The sequence below is a fragment of the Neovison vison genome, chromosome 5 (genome assembly GCF_020171115.1).
Source record: "Neovison vison isolate M4711 chromosome 5, ASM_NN_V1, whole genome shotgun sequence".
Classification (NCBI taxonomy): Eukaryota; Metazoa; Chordata; class Mammalia; order Carnivora; family Mustelidae; genus Neogale; species Neogale vison.
The window spans coordinates 76,440,367-76,451,268 of NC_058095.1; positions in this window are offsets into that span (position 1 = coordinate 76,440,367).

The following is a 10,902-nucleotide window of genomic DNA, read 5'->3' on the forward strand; positions in this document are numbered from 1 at the left end:
GGCCCAAGTCCATCCTCTCTACCCATCCTTGGTATTCAGGCACCTGTCCACACACCCTTGCTGGATTCACTGCCAATGAGGGAACCTGAAGCACAACAGAGAACTCCTCAATCACAATGGCAGGAAACCAAAAATCTCCTATGGTCCCATGAGACCACACCTGCCTTCAGAGGCCATCCTGGACACAAAATCCAGATAGAAAAGACTGGGTTACCGCCTTCCAGTCACCCTAATACCATTTCCTGACAAGGTGACCTCCAGGTCTACACATTGGGCCTGCGATCACCTGACCACTAACCTTAACCCGAATTTGTGTTGCTGACTTCTCTCCCCAAACCGTGGGTCACATGCCCTCAAGGATGGGGTCTCTGCATCCACACCACAGGACTGTGCATACCATCCCCAAGGAAACTGTGCCTGTAACAGTTGCCCAAACCTTCCAGATCAGGGGAAACCTGCAAGGCCCCTGAGCCTACCCCAATATTGGCAGCCACTCTGAATGTAAATGTGCAGTGTGAAATACCTTGATCACCTACATCCATGCAGACAGCCAAGTCAATGGTCCTGAGTCAGAAGATTGAACCTGACATGCCCCTAGCACCTCAATGGAACCCTAGATTAGGTTTTCAGGTATCTGTCCTCAGAGGCCTGTTCTGGAATACCAACTTGGGATACAACATGTGGTCCCTCAGCCACAAAACAGATAATCTCCTGTCCCCAGAGGAAATTGTACGCTTGGACGTGTGTCAAATCCTCAGGGTAGGAGACTCCTGCATGACACCTTAGCCACCAACACATTCTAAGACCTCCCTGGTAACAAACCAGCATTGTGGCCCATCTGAAAGAGCTTCCATGTCAACTCAAGGCCTTGGTACTTCGCCCCAGAGCTACCAGAAAGAACCTTCCATGTTCTTCAGCTGCAATGGTCAATGGAGGTGTGCTTTCCAGGGATACATGTGGGAGATCTCTGCTACCCAAACTTTTCACATGGGGGACCCTGGAGCAAACAAACCAGGCTCCACTTGTCCAGTAGAAGGAAACCTTGCTATTTGGAGCATTTCACAAGCCTCAGTGTGGGAAATCCTCCATGGCCTCTGGACGCCACATCTCCATTTGTCTGTCATCATAGACTGAAACTCCAGTGTGAACAAATGGCTGACATCCATCCTTACTCAGGTGCTGGATGTCTAGAATAAGCCGCTGCACATTGGAACTGCCTTCCGTTTGGCACTGAATTGAACCATCGCTGCTGTGTATAATTCCATCCTGACCATACTGGTCCTCAAGCCCTCTTGATAGGGAATTCTGGAGCCACAACGCAGCATTCTGCCTGCCCCATAGAAAGAAGAAGTGTCCGTTGACTCTGCCCAAAAACCCCACATGAGGATCAATCTGCTAGGCATGTGAGGGAACCCCGATTTATAGGATGCCCTGGGCACTAACGCTGTGTCTAACAGAGCCTGAGCCCCGACCTAGTGAAAGCCACTCAGAGAGCAGGGCCCGTATCCATTGAGACTGGGCATGGCCCATTTCCGCCCTCTCTCTGCATCCTTGGTATTAGGGCATCTGTCACCAGACCTTTGCTGGAATCCCTGCTAATGGGGGAACCTGAAGCCCAATAGAGATCTGCTCCTTCCCCGTGGCAGGAAACCTGGCTGTTTGGATGGGTGTCCAACCCTCAAAGTGGGAGAGAGCTGCATGGCAAATGAAACCACTCCCACTCCTGAGGGCCTCCCTGGGACAAACATTGTGACCCTCAGCCTGAGCATGCTTTCAAACAACTCCTCTCAGTTGCACCACCAGGATCCCGCATTGTAGGCCTGGGACACCGCTAGTTCCATATCCTAATCCATGGTGGGATTTTCCAAGCACTCAGACCCAGAGCCCATCTCTGGAATCCCTGTTTTTGGCACCCCTAAGATGGAAAACAGCACGCTTCCCTTGACCGAAATAGTCACCCAACTCTTCGTAGCCGCCAAGATCCTTAGAGAGGAAAAATCTCCCATGGACCCATGAGACCACACCTGCATTTGGAGGCCAGCCTGTACACAAAATCCAGATAGAAAAGCCTGTGCTTCTGCCTTCGAGTCACCCTAATTTCAGTTCCTCATGAGCTGTGCTCCAGATCTATGCATTGGGCCTGCAGTCACCTCGCCACTAACCCTAATTCGACTTTGTGTTTGCAGACTTCTCTCCCAAAACCATGGCTCACTGACCTCCAAGATGGGGTTTCTGGAGCTGAACCACAGGAATGGGCCTGCATCCCCAAGGAAACTGTACCCGTCACATTGGCCCAAACTCTCCATATTAGGTGAAACCTGCAAGGCCCCTGCGCCCACCCAACTATTGGAGGCCACTCTTGACACAAATGCACATTCTGAAACACCTTGATGACCTACATCCAGGCAGATATCCAAGTCAATGGTCCTGAATCAGAAGATTTTAACTGATATACTCCTAGGACCTCATTGGAACCCTAGATTTGGTTTTCTGACATCTGTCCTCAGAGGCCTGTTCAGGAATACCAACATAGGATACAATATGTGGTCCCTGAGCCACACAACAAAACATCTCCTCTCCTCAGAAGGAAACCGTGCTCTTGGACCTGTGTCAAACCCTCAGGGTAGTAGAATCCTGCATGGCACCATACCCACCAGCACATTCTAACACCTCCTTTATAACAAACCAACAATGTGACCCATGTGCAAGAGATTCCAGGTCAACTCAAGGTCTTGGTATTTCACCCTGGAAGGACCAGAACGAACCTGCCATGTTCTTCAGCTGCAATGACCACTGGAGGTGAGCTTTCCAGGCATCCATGCGGGAGAGCTATGCTACCCAAATGTTCCACTTGAGGGACCCTGGAGAAAACAAACCAGGATCCACCTGTCCAGTAGAAAGAAACCGTTCTATTTGGAGCATCTCACAAGCCTCAACGTCGGAAATCCTCCATGGCCTCTTGACACCACCTCTCCATTTGTCAGTCATCATAGACACAAACTCTACTGTGAGCAAAAGTCTGACATCCGCCCTTACTCAGGTGCTGGATTTCTTGAATAAGCTGCTGCACATTGGAACTGCCTTCTGCTTGGCACTGAATTTAACCGTAGCTCTTGTTTACAATTCTACCCGCCCCATAATGGTCACCAAGCCCTCTTGATAGGGAATTCTGGAGCCACAACGCAGCATTCTGACTTCCCCATAGAAAGATGTGCCTGATGTGTCTGCCCAGAAACCTAGATATAGGCAGACAGCCAAGTTAATGCTCTTGAGTCAGAAGATTGAACCTGATATGCCCATAGAACCTCACTGGAACCTAGATTAGGATTTTTGGCATCTGTCCTCAGAGGCCTGTTCTGGAACACCAACTTATGATACAACATGTGGTCCCTGACCCACACAGTAGAACATCTCCTGTACCCAGACAGAAACCGTGCTCTTGGACATGTGTCAAACACTCAGTGTAGGAGAATCCTGCATGACACTGAAGCCATCAGCACATTCTAAGGTATCCCTTGTGACAAACCTGCATTGTTACCCATCTGCAAGAGATTCCATGTCAATTCAAGGCCATGGTACTAAGCCTCAGAGCCACCTGAACAAACCTGTCATGTTCTTCAGCTTCATGGGTCAATGGAGGTGTGTTTTCAGAGATGGAGAAACCTGCTACCCAAACTTTCCACATGGGGCACCCTGGAGTAAAGAAACCAAACTCCCTTGTCCAGTAGAAGGAAAACTTGCTGTTTGGAGCATCTCAAAAGTCTCAACGTGGGAAATCCTCCATGGCCTCCTGACATCACCCCTCCATTTGTCAGTCATCATAGACACAATCTCTAGGGTGAGCGAACATCTGACATCCGCCCTTACTCAGGTGCTGGATATCTCAAATAAGCCACTGCACACTGGAACTGCCTTCCACTTGGCACTGTGTTTAACTGTAGCTTGTGTTTACAATTCCATCCTCACCGTAGTGGTCCACAAGCACACTTGATAGGAAATTCTGGAGCCACAACATTGCATTCTGCCTTCCCCATAGAAAGAATAAGTGCCTGGTGAATCTGCACAGAAACCACCCATGAAGACCAAAATGCTCGGCCGTCGAGGGATTCCCGATTTAATGCTGTCCTGGCCACTAGTGCTGTGTCTGACAGAGCCTGAGCCCCGACCTCATGTCAGCCACCCAAAGAGCGGGGCCAATATCTAGCATGTGAGACCAACCATGGCCCAAGTCGGTCATCTCTACACATCCTTGGTATTCAGGCACATGTCCCCAGGCCTTTACTGGAATACCTGCTAATGGGGAACCTAAGCCCAATAGGAACTCCTCCTTCCCCAAGGCAGGCAACCTGACTGTTGGGACTGGTGTGCAACCCCCAGAGTCAGAGCCAGCTGCATGGCAATTAAGACAACGCCCACTCCTTTGTACCACCGTTGGCACAAGCAGGCATTGTGACCCTCAGCCTGAGCATGCTTTCAAACAACACTCTCAGATACACCACCAGGATACCACATTGCATGCCTGGTATGCCCCTAGGCCCAAACCTAAACGTTGGTGGGATTTTCCTGGTGCCGAGAACCAGAAGCAGTCTCTAAACCCTGTTTTGGGGCACACATAATATGGAAAACAGCAATCTTCCCTTCCCCGAAAAAGCCACCAAACTATGGGGAGCTGCCAGGAACCAAAGAGAGAAAACATCTCCCATGGAGTCATGAGACCACACTTGCATTCCGAGGCCATCCTGAACACACAATCCAGATAAAAAAGCCTGTGCTACCGCCTTCATGTCACCCTAATTACAGTTTCTGACGAGCTGCCTTCCATTTGTACACATTGGGCCTGTGAGTTACCTCGCCACTAACACTAACCAGAGTTGGTGTTTGCAGCCTTCTCTCCCAAAACCATGGCTCACATACCATCCAGAATGTGGTCTCTGGAGCTAAACCACTGGCCTGTGCCTGCCGTCTCCAAGGAAACTATGTCCATCACAGTTGCCCAAGCACTCCATATAAGGATAAATCTGCAAGGCCCCTGAACGCACCCCAATATTGCAGGCCACTCTGAATGCAAATGCGTAGTCTGAAACGCCCTGATCACTTATATCAAGACAGACTCCCAAAATATGTTCCAGAATCAGAGGATTGAAACTGACAAACCCCTAGGACCTCATTGGAACTCTAGATGAGGTTTTCAGGCATCTGTCCTCAGAGGACTGTTCTGGAATAACACCTTATGATACAACATGTGGTCCGTGAGCCACACAGCAGGACATCTCCTTTCCCCAGAAGGAAACCGTTCTCTTTGACCTGTGTTAAACATGCAGGTTAGGAGAATCTTGCATGGCCCTTTAGCCAGCAGCTCATTCAAAGATCTCCCTTGTATAAAACAAGCATTGTGACCCATCTGCAAGAGATTCCATGTCACTCAAGGCCTTGGTGCTTCACCCCAGAGCCACCAGAATGAACCTGCCATGTTCCTCAGCTGCAATCATCAATGGAGGTGTGCTTTCCCGGCATCCATGCAGTAGACCTCTGCTACCAAAACTTATCACATGGGGGAACCTAGAGCAAACAAATCAGACTCCACCTGTCCAGTAGAAGGAAACCTTGCTGTTTGGAACATCTCAAAAGCCTCAGAGTTGGAAATTCTCCATGGCGTCTTGACGACAGCCCTCTATTTGTCGGTCATCCTAGACACAAAGTCCAATGTGAGCAGACATCTGACATCTGCCTTTACTCAGGAGCTGGATATCTCGAATAAGCCGCTGCATACCGAATAGGAGACAATGCCCACTCAGGATGAGCAGCTGGGCACAACAGGCATTTTGACCCTTACCCTGAGACCCATTTCCAACAAGCCCCCGTGGGAGCTGGACCAAGACCCCACAGAGGGGGCCTGACATGCCCCTAGGCCCAAATCCTAAGCCTTGGTGTGGTTATTCAGGCACCAGGACCCAGAACCATCTCTGTCTTGAAAGGATCCCTGACACGGTAAAACATGCTCTCCCCTTCCCCCAGTAAGACACATAGGTGCCGGGCTGAGTCCCCAGAGAGGATGACTCTCCCATGGAACCATGAGGACACCCCTCCACTCTGTGGCCATCCTAGACACAATCCAGACAGAAAATCATTTGCTCCTGCCTCCCAGCCACCCGAATTTCAAATCCCGAGTAGCTGTCCTCAGGCTCTGCAGATCAGGCCTGCCATCAACTAGTCACTAACACTTACCCGATTTTGTGTCTGAAGTCTTTGGTCCCAGAGCCCTGACCCATATGCCCTCCAAGATGGGACCTCCAGAACAACACCACATCACTGGGCCTGCTCTCTGGAGGAAACTCTGCCTGTCTCAGTTGCCCAAACCCTCCAGATTAGTAGAAACCTGCAAGGCCCCTGAGACCACCCCAATTTCATAGGCCTCTCTGGAAAAATGCACAGTCTGACACAGGTTCAGCACCTGCCTCCAGGAAGACACGGAGGTCAAAGGCCCTGAGTCCGAATGTTGAACCTGACATGCCCCAGGACCTCATCAGAACCCTAGCTTAGGTTTACAGGCCTCTGTGCCCAGAGGCCTTTTCTTGAAATCCAACATATGGTCCGACACGTGGTCCCTGAGCCATACAAGAGAACCCCTCCTGTCCCGAGAAGGAAACCTGGCTCCTGGGAACTGGGTCTAACCCTCAGGTAGGAGAATCCTGCATGGCCCCTGGGCCACTGCCACATTGTAAGGTCTCCCTGGAAAGGAAGCATCATTTTGACACGTTAGACTGAGAGCTTCCATCAGTGCAGATCTCCTGGTACTTGGAAGAGAGCCAGTGTATCAAGCCTGCCTTGTTTCCTCGGCTGCAATGGTAATGCGAGGAAAGCGTTGGGACCAGTCCCAAGGTGTTGGGGTCATTCTGTGGATTGGAGGAGTCCTTTCTGTTTTTTGTTTGTTTGTTTGTTTTTGTTTTGTTTTGTTTTTTACCTCAGGTGTCACCCAAAGACGGATAACAGAGCAGAGCCCTGAGTAGGGGTGACTAGACATTTCGAACTCTGATTACAATTGGGGGACTAGGATCATGGCAAGCCCCATATGCATGCTCTTGGCCCAGCCACTTAGAGGCTTTACTTGAGGACAGGGCTCACGCTGAGGGTCCCAATGTGTGTTTGTGCCCATCACGGCACTCAAGTATGGGTGGGGCCTCATGGGCCATGCTGGTTTCTCCTTCACTGAACATTGGACAACATGCCAACCACTAGGTTTCTTGCCATGGGGGAGGAAGATTTCTGATTTCTGCATCACGTTCATCCCTGGGTAGTGAGTGGAGATAAGGTCAAGTTTCTGAATCCTGAAAACCGAGGAGGGGAAGAGATGACGACCCAGGCCATGGCAGGTCCCATATCTAAAGTGTGAGGCCAGCTGTCTGGGTGTCTGTCCCCAGTTCCGGGCTCAGGCTTTGTCAGACAGGGCATTAGTGCCCAGGGTAGAATGTATAATTGGGATACTGCCGAGTGGCGTGTATGTTGATCCTCATTTGGGCTTTCTGGGTAACCCCATAGGGCAACATATTTCTTCTGGAGGGCAGGCAGAGTGCTGCACTGTGACCCAGAACTCCCAAACTGGAGAGCTTGTGGGCCAGGAGTGTGAGGACGGAAATCTGAGAACATAAGCTAGGCTTATGTTTCAGGCAAGGCACGGCAGGCACACTCTGCAGACCTGAGTTGAGATTTCGTGAATCTAAAGTCAGGGCGAGGATCAGATGTTGGCTCAGTTTGGAGTTTCTGTCCGTGATGGCCCCTTCATGAAGATGGGGGGGCATCACAAGGCCTTGGAGGTTTTCCCATGGTGGGAGTGTGTGATGATCCAAACTGCAAGGATTCCTTCTGCAGGAAGACCTGTTGGATGGATCCAGGACGTCCATAAGGAACTTCTACAGAGTAGGGTTCTAAGGATGGATCACTGGAGAGCACACCTCACATTCCAATTTCTCCTGGTGACAAGGCAGGTTCCATCTGCTGGCTCTCGGGGAGCAACCGGGGCCTGAGTTGAAATGTACTCTCCTGCAGAATGGTCATAATGTGGGTTTGTGTCTATGGAGACCTTGGAATGTTGCAGTGGCTCCAGGGCCCTGAAGGATTCTCCAAACCAGAGGTCTTGAAACAGCTCCGAAGAGCATGTCTCCCATGTGAAGACGAGATTTTTACTGATTGGTGCCTCAGGAACCCCCATAAGTTGTTATTGGCAACCAGGTATCTGAGGAAAGATGCCTGGAAACCAAACCAATGGATCCAATTAGGGCCTGGGCCCTGTCCGCTTCAATCTTCTTCTCTGGGAACATCTGTCTATGGTTCTGAGTGGAGGTCATTGCTCACCTTGTGTCAGATCACCCTGTTTGTCCCGGGCGGCCTACACTATTGGGATGTTCTCAGGGACTTTGGAGCTTTCTCCAAATCTGTACGGTTGTGGCCAATGGAATGGGCAGAAATCCCTTGGAGAGGGCAGGCACAGTCCTGAGGTGTTGCCCCAGCTGTCTGGGTGTCAGTCGGGAGGCCGGACTCAGGCTGTGTCGGACTGGGCTTAGTGTCCAGGATAGTCTTTGTAATTGGGGTACAGTCTAGTGGCGTGCAGATTGATCCTCATTTGGCATTTCTGGGTAGCCCCATAGGACAAAGATTCTCTTCTGGAGGGAAGGCAGAGTTCTTCTTTGTGGCTTCAGCATTCCCAAACTGGAGGGCTTGTGGCCTAGGAGTATGAAGACTGAAGTCTGAGAACCCAGGCTAGGCTTAGTTTCCAGGGTGAGAGCACGGCAGGCACCCTCTTTAAAGCTGAATTGAGATCTCGTGCATCTGAAGTCAGGGTCAGGATAAGACATTGCCTAGGTTTTAGTTTCTGTCCATGATCCCCCTTCATGAATGGCAAGGGGCATCATGAGGCCATTGGAGGTTTTCCCACGTTGGGAGTTGTGAGATGCTCCAATCCTCAAGGACTCCTTCTGGGGGACAATTGAGACCTGTTGGATGGCTCCAGGACTTCGCATGTGGAACGACTCCAGAACAGGTTTCTAAGGATGGATCACTTCAGAGCATGCCTTGCATTCCAATTTTCTCCAAGTGAAAAGGCAGGTTTGATCTGCTGTCTCTGGGGGAGCAACTGAGGGACCTGAGTTGAAATGGACTCTCCTGAGGATCGGCCATAATGTGGGTTTGTGTCCATGGAGACCTTGTTATGCGGCATTAGCTCCGGGAACCTGAAGTTTTCTCCTAACTGTAGGTTTTGACACAGTACCAGTGAGAAAGTTTCCCATGTGGAGATGAGAACTGTTCGGATTGGTACCTCCGGAAACCCCCATATACAGGTATTGGAAACCAGACCTCTGAGGAGAGATGCTGAAAACCAAAGCAACGGATCAGATTAGGGCCTAGGTGCCTGCCCGGTTCAATTTTCCTCTCTGGGGATATCTGTCTAGGGGTCTGAGTTGAGGTAGTTTCTCAGCTTGTGACAGATCGCCCCTTTTTGTCCTGGGCATCCTACACTATTGGGATGGCCTCGGGGACTTTGGAGGTTTCTCCTAATCTCTAGGGTTGTGGCCAAAGGAATGGGCCGAATTTCCTTGGAGAGGGCAAGCACAGTCCTGAGGTTTGTCTCCAGGGGCACGAGCCTGGAGAGTGTGTGGGCCAGGACTGTGGGAACAGAATTCTGAAAACACAAACTTGGCTTAGGTTTGGGGACACAAGTATGGCAGGCCCGATCTATAGACCATGAGGAGAATTTTTTGGTCTATGAGCAAAGGGCGTGTGAGGCAATTACTCAGGTTTTCGACTCTGGATTTTGTGTCAACGGTGTCGGTGGAATGTCGGGGTGTCCTCGTGGGCCATGGAAGAGCCTTTCTCTCTGGAGATGTGGACTGATCCCAAGTGGTTGGGGTTATTCTGTGGATGGGAGGAATCCTTTCTGTATTTTATTTTACCCCAGGTGTCCCACCAAAAATGGATAACAGAGCAGAGCCCTGAGTAGGGGTGACTAGACATCTTGACCTCTGGTTAAGATTGGGGAACTAGGGACATGGGAAGCCCCATATGCAAGTTCTTGGTCCAGTCACTGAGAGGCTTTACTTGAGGACAGGGCTTACACTGAGTGTCCCAATGTGCATTTGTGCCCATCTTGGTCCTCAGGCATGATTGGCCTCCTACACTAAACATTGGACAACATGACAACCACAAAGTTTCTGGCCATGTGGAAGGAGCCAGCTCCATGGCCAATGAGCCAACGCCCTCTCCTAGGGGCCACCCTGGGCACAAACAGGCATTGTGACCCTCAGCCTGAGCATGCATTCAAACAAGCCCTCTCAGTGGCACCACCAGAATCCTGCACTGCAGGCCTGCTGTGCCTCTAGGCCCAAATCCTAAACTTTGGTGCGATTTTCCAGGTACCCAGACTCAGAGCCCATCCCTGGAATCCCTGTTGTGGGTACCACTAAGATGGAAAACAGCACTCTTCAGTTCCGCGAAAAAGTAACCAAACTATGGGGAGCCGCCAGGATCCTTAGAAAGGAAAAGTTTCCCATGGGCCCATGAGAACACACCTGCATTTAGAGTCCGTCCTGGACACATAATCCAGATAGAAAAGAGTGTGTTACCGGCTTCCAATCACCCTAATTATAGTTTTGACGATCTTCCTTCAACATCTACGAATTGGGCCTGTGACCACCTTGCAACTAACACTAACCCGAATTTTTGCTTGCAGACTTCTCTCGCAAAACCATGGCTCACATGCTTTCCAGCATGGGGTCTCTGGAGCCACACCACAAAACTGTGCCTGCAATCCCCAAGGACACTTTACCCATCACATTTCCCCAAACCCTCCTGATTAGGAGAAACCTCCAAGGCCCCTGATCCTACCCCAATATTGGAAGCCACTCTGGATGC